General features: G+C 40.2%; 1 long non-coding RNA gene across 1 annotated transcript; it reads right to left on the bottom strand.

The window, feature by feature from the left end:
- Positions 1-2,926: 2,926 nt before the first annotated feature.
- On the bottom strand, positions 2,927-4,940 carry LOC123975638. The gene is made up of 3 exons (XR_006826123.1): positions 4,884-4,940; positions 3,408-3,552; positions 2,927-3,323 (listed from the first exon to the last, which is right to left on the bottom strand). It is a non-coding gene; the product is annotated as an uncharacterized LOC123975638 (long non-coding RNA).
- Positions 4,941-11,339: the final 6,399 nt, after the last annotated feature.

The following is an 11,339-nucleotide window of genomic DNA, read 5'->3' as shown; positions in this document are numbered from 1 at the left end:
AAACAGCGTTTGTAGCATCAGAAAACACTGTTGTTGTTAACATCAACCTAGCAAACTTTGGTAGCACCAGTTGATATACAACACATTACATGGTATTTCACGTGGTATGCAAGGCCAATCAGTGATTGTTTCTTTCTCACCAGTAGCCAATTCCACAATCAACCTTTACAGATAAAAACCCCGGCTCTTCACTTTAGTCCTTGCCAGATAGTCTTTTTAAACTCAGTGGTACATGTGTAATAGCTTCAGGTCTAAGATAAGTCTTGTGTAATTTTTTGATTGCTGCGCCTTTCTAACGTCCTGTATTTTTCTTGTGTCTCAGATTTTTGGTCCTCGAGTCTGGAGAGCTCTGCCTGACCTGCCTCATTTTGTTTTGTCCTGTTTCCATCTGCCTGCCCTGCTTTCGTTGCCTGCCCCCTTGCATGTTCACAATTGTTATAAAAATAAAACCGTTGTGATTCAATGGCTTTCGCTTCTGCATCTCTATCCAATAGTTGTTGAGACATTCTACTGGAGGAAAATTCAGGGGATCACCGAAATCAGTAGGATTCATCCTCTCAGAATCATGAATGTCAATACAAGATCTCATGACAAACCACCCAATAGTTAAGATATTACAGTCTAAACCAAAGTGGGAGATTTATCGTTAGCATGGCTAAACATTTTAAACATCGATGTTTCCCAGAGTAAGTACTGAAAAAAGTATAATTTTGGTTGGCCTATTGGTTCTTTCAATTCAAATTATTATCATCAGCGCCTGTATTAAAGAATTTTAAACATAAATTGCTCAGCCCTAAATATACATGGGATGAAAAATACTGTAAATCAATGGAATTAATGTGTGAGGCCAGTACTGGGGCACAGGAATAATCGGTATAGCCACAGACAGGAGAGAGGAATCACAGAGCAGAGCAGTCCTTGTTCTGCCTGATATCTTCCTCTGTGACACCTTCTCCCTCAGGGTATTGTGACGTCCAGAGGACACGTCTAAGCAATTCTTATCAGGCTTTGCAACAAATACATTCACAGGATGATTCCCACTCAGGTCCCAGCTTGAGGAGAGTGTGCACTGTGTAGGTGTGTGATGACAAAACTGTTCTGAGTGATTTATTTAATGTTTTACCCTTTCAGTACTTTTCCATTACTATTATGGTCGTTGACACAAGCTCATGGTCCTTCAATTCCAACAGACAATTAAGTAAGAGAGATAATGACTTTGATGTGAGCCTTATAAAATCCCTGCAGAATGCATATGTGCACTGCATCATAAGGAGGCCTCTCTATCTTCAGACCTCCAGTATGCCAGTCATAGCCCATTGTTCATTTAAAGAGGGACTATTTATGTCCTGCACACCATGCTGAAAGCCATTCACTACCATGTGCTCAATACATATGACACTTACAGAGCATGACACCATGGGGACTATAAGTGGCTGAAGCTGAAGTGCAGCAGAGTTTTAGGGTATGGGGCATGTAAGAGGTGAAGATGAGGTGATAAGTAATAGGAGGTGGTGTATTTTTTTTTTCTTTGTCATTGAGTCATTGGACTGTTTTCAGTGCTAATCTGTGAGACCTTTAGCGGTAAGATGTTATTGCTGTGGTGCAAATAAGAGGATTGCATTCTTCTGCCATGGCGAGCCTGATTCATGGTGGTTAGGTTAAGTACCCACTTGAGGCTATGGGGAGAAAAAAGAAGACTTGTCAAAAAAGTTGTCCATTGTCGCACCATCTCACCCTGTCCCAGTGCTTACACAGACAGGCTGGTTTAGGGTGAGGACTAGACAGGCTGGGTGCTGCAGGAGGCCAGGTCCCAGAAACCCGCTCAGCACGGACACTAATTAACACTGTGAGAAGTACTGCCGCCTACTGTGACTCCAGCTTACCTCACTAAAAATGTCCAGATCCTATGTCCTGTCTTGCTCCCTTGTGCTTTGTCTTTTTGATTTTTCCTCACCTCTATAATTATTTGCTCTGTCCATTGTTTGCGCAGGCGGAGGGGATGACCACAGGAATTTTCAACAGACTATTGATTTCTTTTCATCACACAACTTAACTATTGTCAAAGGCCAACTGTTCACAACCACTTTGAAGACACCATATGTCTAATCCATCATATACTCAAAAATATATATAATCTGCCAATGTTTTTCCCATTGCAAGTTGCCAGCTTGTAGAGATGGGCGGAGCCATCTAACCTGATGTGCTAAATCTGGGCAGGACAGGCCTGGATTATTTAGGCTTCACCACATGTACATATAACAGTGTTGCAGGATTGGCGGTTCGCTCCTATAGTCTGCATGCCAAGGTGTAAGATACTGAGCCTTTGCCGTTGGTGTATATACATACAGTATATATGGGTGAATGTGAGGTAGTGTAAAAGCGCTTTCATCCGAATACTAGAAAGGCGCTACGCAAGTGCAGACCATTTACATACATTAAACATTGCAACCACCAGTGATTTACAGATTCAATTATTACATTTATTTTGTCTTGGTTGTAAATATTGTTTAAATAACTTTAAACCTCATGTGGCCTTGCTCACTTAGCCTGGGCTATTCACAAATGTCTTTTCCAGGTTTTTGCATCCTGTGAGATCCAACGTTGCAACCACCTGACTTGTATCTCATTGTATGTCATGTCACATCTCATGGTACTTTAGACAGCCAACCCACTGCACTCATGGTCAATTATGATTCCTCTGTCGCTTTATGGCGTGCTGCTTGGTAGGAATGCAAGGGATTTTAATGTTCAAGGGCAAGTCCCCATAGAGTAAATGACCACCCCACCAACACCACTACCCCCACTCATCCTTCCCTCTTTTAACTTCATTGATCCAGAGTGGAGACAGTAAATAGCCTTAACAATTTATCTGTGCAACATCACAGTATAATAAATCCCATGGAGAAAAATCTGACTTCAGTGCACATTTCTCATTTATTTTCTCATTTATTTATTTAAGGACAGTGCACATTAATCAACATTTCTGTAAATGTGCCAGTGTTAGCCAGCAGGCTAATTTTCAACTGTAGTCCATACATATGGGCTACTTCTAAACTGCCAGGGAAATTCATGGCTCAGAACCCAGATGCAGACAAGAACACAGCTCAGGAGGATTTTCACACAGTTAATTAACACAAGATATGGGGAGATAGGCTTGATGCTGGAGGTAAGGTTCCTCAGGTGTGGTATGGTGTAGCAGGCAAGTGCGAGGCCTGGCAAGGCAGGTAAACAGGGCTGACGGTGAGTCTGCAATGGGGAAATCTCCAGCCAGGCATTCTCTGTAACAGAGCGGCATGAGAGCAGAGCAGGGGTCTCGAAGAACACTAAGCAGGGCACAGGAAAACAGAGTCAAAAACAGGCACAGAAGTAACAGGAGGCAGGATTAAGTTGGTCATCGTATCACTCACAAACTAGACTTAATAATCCAGCAGGGAACTGAGGAGATGGCAGGGTATAAAAGCTAGTCCTGATGATGACAGGAGACAGGTGTGTGAGCAGCAGATTGCCTGCAGCTGGGGAGAACCGCCCAATGGTGCAGCCCACAAGTCCGCCCTGAGGGAGAGGGAGGAAAGGACAGGCTAGAGGGAGCGAGAGAGACAGAAACCACACACAGATGGACAAAACCAAAACCCACCCAGCGCCTCTCACAGCTCAAACACAAACACACAACACACCAACTGTCACCTCCCTGCTTGTGGCAGTGTGACATAAACAAGCTAAACAGTCTATATGGGTGATCCTTTCATTTCATTCAGAGCCCTTATGTTATGGAAACATTTCTGCCCCAAACTGTTACGGCTGGTCATTGTACATTTTTGTGTGAAACTGTCTGAACACAGCATCTGCTGACAAGAAATTTCCAAATGGAAGAGAGCAAGACGGACACATAATAGTGTGGTTTTAGGAAAGAGATGACAAAAACATAAACATTTCATGAGTGATATATATAAGCTGTGATAAATATTTTTTTTATGCCTTAAAGGATAACTGGCATATTGCAACCTGCGACTAATTGGTTTTAAATTGGTCCAGTATTGAGCGAGTGCACTGCAGTCAGCAGCAGTGATATAGGCCTACTGAATACTTGTGGGCAATTGCACCCCGTCAAAGTATGTCCACTAAAGTGTTTTTCCACTGACAGGTACAGATTGTTATTACAAGTGTCTGACAACATTATGCAAATGATCCATGTTGACAGACCATTTTTAATAGAGTTAGATTCTGTTTGTTTAACCACAATCAGTCACTACTTGTTAAAGCCACTAGACTCTATTGATAAATCAATAATTTTAGTCTGGTGGCTTTGTGTTGGATTACACACCAACTCTGAAAGTGTTTTTTGCATCAAAGCACAGCATCATTTCATAACTCAGATAGCCTACTTTCAACAGGTCAGATAGTAATATTCGGGTGGATGGTGACGACAAGGAGGAGGATGAAGACAGCACAGATACAGAGAGGGAGAGCAACAGTGTGGAGATAGAGAGGCAGGACAGCGCAGCCCCTTCAGGTAGCCGTCATCCCAAATGCAAGACGCAGGCGGGGAGTGGCGAGAGCCTCGGGAGGTACCTCCAGTGGAGAGAAGCAAGGGAGGACATAAGAGAGGAGTGGGAGACAGAGCAAGAAACAGAGCGTGAAACAGAGCGACAGCAGCATCCTGACTTAAGGAAATGCTGACGGATGAGGTGTCCACATAATCATCCTCACAACTTGACGACTCCATTTTCTCTCATATTTTGAAAAACTGAATAAAAGAACAAAACCCATCAGACTCAGTGTGCTACGGAAGAGGATTAGGACCACAATTGAAAAATGTATTTGTGTTCTGAGTTTAAACTGATCTCGATAGCTGTGATCAATAGTGATAATTGATCGGAACATACCACAAGGTCCGGACAACTCTGCACAGCACCATCACAGCTGGTGCGCTGTCTCTCTGCCTGACCTCATACACACAGTGTGCCCACACATGCGCATTGACGCCCCCTTCCCTTTTTTAAAATTTTGGATTTATTCACGAGCTGTAAAAATATTTATTTATTTTTTTTAAAAGCTTCTTTTCACATGTTTATTTACTGCATTATATGTTTATATTTATTTGATAATAGGCTGTATATTAACTTATTGGGAGAAAAACGGTAGTTCTATGTTGACACTGAATGATGATGAGACATTGAGCACCCCCATATCGCAAAAGTGGTATGATCCTCGTTTCATAGCTCTGCTGCGAGGATTCAATGGTGAGATTAGCAATCAAATCAGGCTCTACCCATCGAATCATCAAATCTTCGTTATTCGGGGTCAGCCCTAGACTATATTACTCCAGGGAAAAGTTAACTGCTTTTTTACTGTTTCACCTGTTTGTAATCAATGTAAGACTATGATCAGAAATTTAAAACTTTCTGGCCATGCAGTAAATTTAATCTTCTTTCAGTAACTAAGACTTTTGACCCAGATCCTTAGGTTCTCAACATCTTATCTTTTGCCGATAAGTATGAAGAAATGGCTGTGTTGTTTGAATGGTGACTGCAAAAAAGTGAATCTTGCGAGTGTGGAAAGTGGACTCTGTACCCACGTATGATTTGTGATTGAGAAATGGCAAAAACATCGGAGATGTCAAAATTGACTGAGATTTCAAAATGAAGTGTTCGATAAGATCAGGGACCCTGCACTTACTTTGATTGTAGAATCAGTACTGTTACTTAAATTAAAGATCCGAATACTTCTTCCACCACTGTTTGTGTGACAAGGAACATTTAAATGGCAGCGATAGCTATTTGGGTTAGTGGCTGGCTTGACTTGGTTCCTTAGAGAAAATTCCTCTTCATTTTAGGGTCCTCGAGCGTTTTCTCTCCTCTTATCAGCAGACTGCCTGCCAGATAGATCCCTTCTCCGTGTGTCATCCAACATCAGGGAACAGGGCAGCAACAGCCGTGGGTGTTACCTCCTTCTTTCAAAAGAAAGTTTTTTCCAGAGTGTTTCAAGTGACCATATAACATGACATCATACAGTATGTATGTAACACTTATGTGAATTATAAAAGACAAGGGGCCATGACCTCAATTCAGTCTCAAATGCCTGATTTAGCTGCAGGATGATGGGGATATGATTTATTCCTGATGACATGTGCACTGTATGCCACATGACCGTAAAAGAAAACACTAGCAGCAAATGTGGATCCCTAAATCATTGTTCAAAAAGAACAGCTTTATCTCAATAATGTATGCTGCAAATATGACCATGAGGGCATGTGACATGTGGCCTTCGGATGGAGAATAAATCTCTCTCACACTTTCTCTCTCAATCTCATTGTGCTTTTCTTTATTCCTCATTCTGACACTCCTCATTCTGTCACTCCTCTCTTCACCACCTCTGCCTCCGACCGACTCAAATAGCTGTTCTGTGATGCACGCCATAGCACTTTGTCATCGTGTTAGGTAAACGCAGTTTGTTGATAACACAATTTCCAAGGTTACTTTACCTCTGTGTACGCTTGTCAGAGGACATTTAAATATTCACCGGGGACATTGTTGTGGGACAAAGCCAAGGATGCACATACTGTATGTCTTAATTCACATGCAATCCCCAGCACTGTGAAACACTATCTCAGGGGTAAAGTTTAGCATGTATTGTAAATGTGTGTGTGTTGATTACAAATCTATGCTCAACCATACATGTATGGCACAGAAATTGACTCACTGCTGAAATTGTGCTCATTTATTTATGTGCAACCAAGTGAGCTGTGCAGCTTTTAGTCAGAAATAGGGGACACTGACCTTAGGCAAAACTATGCATGCCAATCATGGATAAAATTGCTGCCTTATAGTGTCTTACATGTCATGCTCTATACTCACAGAAGGTCACATTAAGGGAATTATAGTTGAGGCTGGAAATTATGTGGAAGCTGGATTTCAAAATAGGGAACTGATGAATATTGTATCACGATTTCTGTCTGTCTATATTGTTACCAGCACTTACCGTCTCTTACTGCTGACATGTGTTACTGTATCCATTCAGGTTTGTTGTACATGTTCTGGTTGACAATGCTAGTTAAGTCACACTGAAAGCAATGTGTCTCACATCATGTTTTTATTTTCATGCATCAACATCAGTAAGCCAGAGTTACTCAGATTAAGGGTCAGAATCCCATGAAGGCGTCACCTGGTAAGCAGATGTGGCGACAGGCACTTAAAATAGAGATGTATTTATGTTTATGATATGTAAGAATGAATCAAACACATTTAAAACATGGTCAATTCTATATAATCCCCCTGGAGTTCTTTCACTATTCCCAGCCAAAATAAAATACAAAACTATGGTTAAAAAACAACAATAACAAAAAAATAAAACGCTGTCAGGATCATGAGAATTTTAGAACATAATAATTGGGCTCTGAGCCATAAAAGGTTTAGCTGGGACACAATTTTGCAATGGCGGGTTGAAATAAACTGTAGTTGTGTTCCAGTTATGCACTATCTTAAGATTCTTAACCATGTTGTATGTGTTGCAATCACTTACAAACATTCTTAGTAAAATTGCATTGCTTCGTTTTCTTTAATGCAAATGCGACACATTGTGTAAAATGGAGGAGATACTTATAGTAGTATCAGAATTTAGCTATATTTTCCTGTATAAGAAATATTTTACGAATACACTATAGCTTTCAAGACAGTGTAGTGTATGCACTGTACGTACATACTGTGGTTTAAGACTGTGTATAAATGTGCTAGAGGATATTATCTTTCAGTATAAAGTGACAGACTAGGTTTAGCTGGCAAGAAGTGTGGTGACACTATGGCACTAAATATCTACCGTCCTACATCATAGTATCCCTTTATTGTTATTTTAAAGGTGCCATTGTAGTTTTCAGTGCCTCTAATGCTGAGGTTTCAGATTGCAACCACTACCCTTTCAAGCCTGTTATTGTGCGCATGCTCGAACTAATGAGCAACGTTACAGTAATATATTTTATCAGCTTGACATTGAACTAATCCATGCTCATTACATGATGATGCTACACTGACTGCATTTAGCCAAAATGATATATCTGCATTACCTGCTTTTCAATAACTATTTGTGTGTCTTTCACTGAAAGGGCTCAGCAATGTCCCAGTGGAGCGCCGCACTTTGGGGCCGATGTAAATATATATATATATATATATATATATATATATATATATATATATATATATATATAGAACTGTTGTTTGTGATTCATTTTTATTATAAAACCACATATAGCCTCTTTAACATTAATATAACAGTGAGTTATTTTAGCATTTAACAAATTCATTTCCCATGAGCACACTGCCAGAAGCTGCCAGATTCTGTAATTGGACTGTGACAGCTCTCTTTATAGATTCATGAATAGGAAATTGTGTGGCATGTGTCATGTCTTACTGTATATACCGTAAAACTTTGATTAATAATAGCTCAGGCTTTTATTTGCTAAAATCACTGAATTGACCCTGCCTATATTTGGGACAGACTTCCAATATGGGACAGGCCTTTAATTCCTTTTGCACAAAACTTAAACAACAGTGCAGGATGAGAGAAGTGTGGCAGAAGTTAGCAGACAGAGAGCAATGAACTTCATATGACAGGATTCAAAACTTGGATAAATTTTTATGAAAAGCTGTTTTGATTCTTTTAATCACTGGACCCTTACAGACTAAAGGAACGGACACATTCGGACTTAATGAGTGGACAAAGGTAATGGGAGTTGGCACTTTTTTCTCTTGCACCATGCCGCTTACACCGGTAAATCTATATGAATTTGGGGACTTTGGGGCTTGTTGTTTCCATTAAATGAACTGAACAGTTGAATTGTGGAGAATCTAACCGATCTAACAATGTGTAGCATGTCTATACTGACATATTGACCATATGTTTAAACATTAATATTTGTTTTAACGATCTAAGCAGCTTAGAAGCAGCTAACGCAGGTGACCCGGTGTGTTTTGAGAGGTTTTATACATTCAAAGAACCTCTATAAAAATCTAATGGAGACCTGCGTTTATTTGTCAAAATGTTTTCCCACACCAGGCCAGTAAACAGGGTAGGCAGCTATTTGGACTCAGCTAATAAGTTTTATGGTATACTTACATTGTTGCTAACAATATGCAGAACAGTCATTTGTGGCACTGTCCACCTTCCATCTCAATTCCCATTTTGTCTCCCATGAACATACATTATATTAAGTAAGCTATTGATTAGATAGCAGATTTATATATGAATGGGGTATGTGACCCCTACCTGTGAACGTGTACTTAAGAGACGAGCATCACATGTCTTGTGCTTATGAGAAGGACATTTGTGCCTTATCTTATCCACATAAAACAAGCTTTTTTTTTTTACTGTTTCTCTGTTGTTGAGTTCCTACTTTCTCTCTCCCACTCACCTTTCTGTCAAGTCTTCATTTATATATTTCATGTGATCAATCAACTCTCTTAACACCTACCAGTCAGTTGGCAGATGTTGTCTTTATATCATTGCAATTATGTCCCTTTTTTCAGACTCTCTGTTTCCTTTATACTCACCATGATCTTTTGATTGTCTCCGGAGATTTAATCAAAGTGGTTCCATCATTCATCCAATGTCTCTTCGAGACCAACAGCACAGTACATTGCGTGCTTTGAGTGTTCCAGCCTTAATGGGCCTGCATTATATGAAGACACTACATTCTCATCGCCAAATCTTGTCTCTGTATCTTGTCACAACCCAGCTCTTAAGTTATCACAAAATGAGGGAAATGCACACAGATGTACTAAGAAGAACAAACAATAATATTTAAATACAGAAATTGCAACAGAAAACATTAACTAAATGTATGAAGTGGGCAATAAGTAGTGTTAGTGAGCGGATGTGTGAAAGTGCAGTATTGTATGATGAAGGATACAGATAAGTACAACTTAACCAAACCAAACAAAAGAGACAATGTGGTGCAGGGAGGTGTACCAGCAATGGAGTGAGAGCCCAGAAGAATGAGGATGGCTCATATTTAATGCCTTCTGGATGGATTGGCCAGTTACACTAATGTAAACTCCACCTACCAGGACCTGAAAGAGAGACACAAAACACAAGCAGCACCAAGGGCAATACACAACCCTACAGGCCATGGCAAAGCCAAAAGGCTGTCACAATCTCAATTGAGGTATTGTAATTACTTTCAATTTGACTAAAGTGGGTATTTAATGACATACTATGGCTCTCTCGCTCAGTCTGTCTCTTTGTGTCTCACCAGTAGGCGGAACCTACATAAATAAAAAATAATGTAAAAGGGTAGAAAATATCAGCAAATGGTTTTAGTTACTAAAACAGTCATTACACAGCACGCCGTGCAATACTGTTAACTGCATGGAATAGATCACTGTGAGAGTTTGAAATCAGACTGCTTAGAGGAAACTACTCAGTATAAAGGCTGCCACATGTCATGATAGATGCAGATGCTCATAAGAATAAATCAGCTAAGAATTAATGAAAGGTGTGTTCGGAAGGGTCCTATTTTTTGCCTCTCATTTTTCTGTTTTTTCACCACAAGCATAAGGCAAAGGAAAGCAAAGTTAAATTGCGGGGTGGTTTAACCGACCACAACATGTCTTTTGTGCATTTCTCATGCTTAGTTAATTATGCAGACCTCACTCCAGGGAATGTGAGAGGCCCAGTTGAGCCTGTTGGTATATCATTCTGCTATTCAAACCAAAAAAGAAAGAAAGAAAATATCTTAGATGTCACTGCTGCTGCCTGCAACTCTGTTGGGTTAAGTAATGAATGAGTTACGACCTGCACTTCCTGGGCGGTGTCAACTAAATCCATGACATTTTAAAAAGGTATCAATGGTGTCCAAGGGATAAATCCTCTGGCGACCCCCTGACTTTTCTGGTAGTGACACCAGCAGGTCAATGGTTTTACTTATTCTGTGAAATATGTCAACATGGATTGTCAAAAAATCTTTAAAGACACATTAATGGTTCCCAGACAATGAATAATGACTTTGGTGATCTGCTGACTTATCATCTAGCACCATCATCAGGTTTAAATTACAATTTATACCTGCAAAACTAGACATTCCCATCAGCCACAGCTGTACTTTGTGCAAGCACACAATACAGTGTATGGACAGCCCTTTATTTTTCTTCCATATAGATAGATGTCTAATGAAATGTCAATGAAGCCTCTTAATCCTATCATCTAATTACCACCAAATCGTTAATTATCCATCTGTGTATTATTGATTGCTTTCATTGTCACAATTGACTTTATGCCTCTTTCTCATGAGTGGTCAATTCAACCTGCTCACATCCACTCCACTCCACTCTCTCTCTCTCTCTCTCTCTCTC

Source organism: Micropterus dolomieu, linkage group LG08 (genome assembly GCF_021292245.1).
Source record: "Micropterus dolomieu isolate WLL.071019.BEF.003 ecotype Adirondacks linkage group LG08, ASM2129224v1, whole genome shotgun sequence".
Taxonomy (NCBI): Eukaryota; Metazoa; Chordata; class Actinopteri; order Centrarchiformes; family Centrarchidae; genus Micropterus; species Micropterus dolomieu.
This window is presented reverse-complemented; position numbering and strand designations above follow the sequence as displayed.